Source organism: Mauremys reevesii, linkage group 1 (assembly GCF_016161935.1).
Source record: "Mauremys reevesii isolate NIE-2019 linkage group 1, ASM1616193v1, whole genome shotgun sequence".
Taxonomy (NCBI): Eukaryota; Metazoa; Chordata; order Testudines; family Geoemydidae; genus Mauremys; species Mauremys reevesii.
Window position 1 is genome coordinate 136,889,538 of NC_052623.1, and position 3,512 is coordinate 136,893,049.

A 3,512-nucleotide genomic window follows, 5' to 3' on the forward strand; every position below is an offset into this window, starting at 1 on the left:
AATATTAATTGCGTGTATCTTAGATGCCACCTGGCTGTCGCTATAGCTAGTAATACAGAGATCAAAAGGGAATATTAACATTTAGATGAATCTTGGGTGAAGTAATGTCATTTTCTATATGTCTCTTTGAAGTTTGTGATAGATTGCCTAATGGATAAATTGCCTTATGTTAATTTGTGTAACTAATTACTGGTAGTGTTTAGAAAGCAAAAGGTTACATCATAAGCCTATTGTTTACCCAAGACTGCATGGTCAAGTGGATGCTAGAACACTGTATAAAAAGACCCCTGAGTCCTCATTCTGTCATCTCAGATCTGTTTGAGGCTTCATACAGGCAAAATTTAAGCCATAAGGACTGAGATCCCAGTCCTAAACTGCAATACCCTGAAATGATATTGGACATTGGACTATAAACTATGAACTATTCGTGAAAGAACTCTTTGTAACTACAAAGCTCACCATCTCTGTTATGAATCTGAACCTTAAGAATTGAACTCATGTCTGTATGTATACTGATCTTTTAACAATACTCTCTCTTTTGTTTTTAAATAAAGTGTAGTTTAGTTAATAAGAATTGCCTATATGTGTGTATTTGGGTAAGATCTGGAATATTTATTAACCTGGGAGGTAATGTGTCCAATCCTTTAGGATTGGTAGAACCTTTTCTTTTATATGATGAAATAAGATTTTCAGAAATCTTCATCATATTTGACTTAGGTACCTGGATGGAGGCCTGAGGGTGGGTACTTTAAGGGAACTCTGTTACTGACTCCTGAATAACCAGTGAGGTAATTAAGAAGGTGTTTTGTGCTGGCTTGGTAAATCTAAGTATTGAAATATCCACCAGCTTTGGGGATTGCCTGCTCCATCCTTTGCAGTTCACCCTAATTGAGTGACCGCAGCTGGCCCCCACTGGGACCCTGGTCACAGCTTGTCTAAAGCCAGCAAGCTGAGAACAGAAGAGGGCAGCAGGGGCAGTAGTCTGCAGTCACTTTCTGTGAGGAGGGAGTTTGGGCTGGTAAACCGGGGCAGGGCAGAAGATTGTGCAGAGAAGCAGGAAAGAGTCCAGGGAAATAGCAATAGAGTGTGGGAGCAAGTAGAGTTGTTAGACATAGAGTCGCTGGACTGGAACTCAGAGTAGTGGGGAGGCCCAGGTTCCCCTACCAGCTGTGGGAAAAGCGGCAAGGACCTGGCCTTGGCTTGGAAGACAGTCTGGCACAGATGAGGACAGCTGATCCAGTGGGACTTTGAACCCTGGAAGGGGAAAAAGCTATAGTGACCTGGTCGGAGGGCCAAGCCATGAAGATGGAGCAACTGAATCACGGAGAGAGAGAGCGCACCCTGAGTCGCAGAGAGAGAGGATATGGGATGTATGAACGAGAGTCAGGAAGGGGAGTCAGCTTGGGTGGAGCTAATCCCCAGAGCAGCCCAGGGCACCTTGCTACTGCAATACAAATAATGAATAAAATAATAATAAAGGAATGCTCCACTGTTGTAAATTGTCTCACAATGGCAGGATACGGTTACTGGCTCACCACAGCATGTAACTCCCCAGTCACACAGTCCCCTGTTCTTCAGAGAAGCCTGTCTGCTTTCCCTAATCTTTGCTATATCAACTGTTCATAACAAGAAGGTTCAACAGCAGGGGGCAGATCCTCCATAGCCATAGCCATTGCTCCATTAACCAGCTGACGGTCTGCCCCCAGGTTAACAAATCACTGTTGGGCAAGGCAGCAGGGAAAGGACAAAATTAGGCCTGAAGCAATGCTACTTTGGCAGATAGATATGATAGGGATGATATTTGAGAACAGTATTTAAGCAAAAGCTCCTATCACAAGGAAAGAGTTAACACAATAATGTAATTATGTTGGAAAGGCTGCATTGGTGTCACTTTTCATAGCACAGACTTCAGAGAGAAAGAGAGAGGAAGGTGCTGCAGGGAAAAAAGTGTTAAAATGGCTAGGAAACATAAGCTATTAATTGATCTTTAGCAATATTTTAAAACTAAAATGGACACGCTCAAGTTCCATAAAGATGCATTAATTCAAACAGAACAACAATTCATTGCTTTATAGTTTGCTTTTCCTTATCAGTACACATGGTTCCACCTGGCCCCAGAGATCTATTTCATAGTTATATGCCTGACCTGATGCACAATTAATATATAGAGAGAGTGTGTACTGCAGCTGACCTGCATAATCTTCTTGCTAAGGACTCACACGTCAGGATGATCTTCTGCATTGCCAGTTTATATAACACCACTGATTGGGGCTCTGAAAGGCTTTTAAAATTCATTTACAGTTTAGGAATGAGTCATATTGCTTCTTCATTTAATGTGGAGAAAAAAAATGCCTAATGACTTCCTTTGGGATATTATCATGTTCCGATGGAGGAGTTGTAAAATGTATTCATGCTGATGGCGCATATGTGTTTTCTGATCTTCTTACTTTGGGGTAAACATAAAATCCCACTGGAGGGCAGTGAATATTCTTCCATACCCCCAGCAGCCATGGGAGAGCCATTCCTCCAAAACTGTTACTAGAAAAGGAAACATCCAATTTGTTAGAAAAAGAAGACCCTGACATATATAGCCTTGTATATAACAGTACTGCTCCAAATAAACATTTCTATTAGAATAGATATTGGCATAGCAAACACTCATAAATGTTAAACCAATTACTTGTGTACATGTACATATATAACAGTGCTAAGCCAATTTCTGTGTATTTATTGGCACAACATTACTACACCAGAAACACTGATGTTACCTGCTATTGGGTAACAAGTCCTTTTCTTAGACTCGTAGACTTTAAAGTCAGAAGGGACCATCATGATCATCTTATCTGAACTCCTGCATATTGCAGGCCACAGAACCTCACCCACCCATTCTTGTAATAGACCCCTAATCTCTGGCTGAGTTTCTGAAGTCCTCAAATCATGATTTAAAGACTTACTGTTACAGAGAATTCACCATTTATCCTAGTTTAAACCTGCAAGTGACCCATGCTGTAGAGGAAGGTGAAACCCTCCAATCTGACCCAGGGGAAAATTCCTTCCTGTCCCCACATAGAGCAATCAGCTACACCCTGAGCATGTGGGCAAGAGCTCAATATCCAGGTTTTGTAACCAGAGGCTAACCTCTGTGTCAAGGGAGACTAGGCATTGCAAACTGCCCCCCAGATGTCTAATTAGGCACTCTTCCACCACGAGTTATTGTCTGCAACGCTGCCCCACGGTCGCAGTGTGGAGAAGAAATCAGGCCAAGCTGGTGCATAGTTGCAGCAACTCTAGACAAGCCAGAGAGTCACCTGATGAGTCAGGTCCAGGATCTGTGATCAAGTGAACAGGGAGCAGGTGCAGCAATGGACTCCTGAATTTAATTAGTTTGTGAGATTTTCTTTCCCACAAATGCTTCTACTCTATAAGAATACAGTTTTCAGCTCCCTGATGATGCTGATCATCTTGGTGTAATGCAAAGACCAGTGGCATTCTTGTCCAGGAGAGCATGAGCT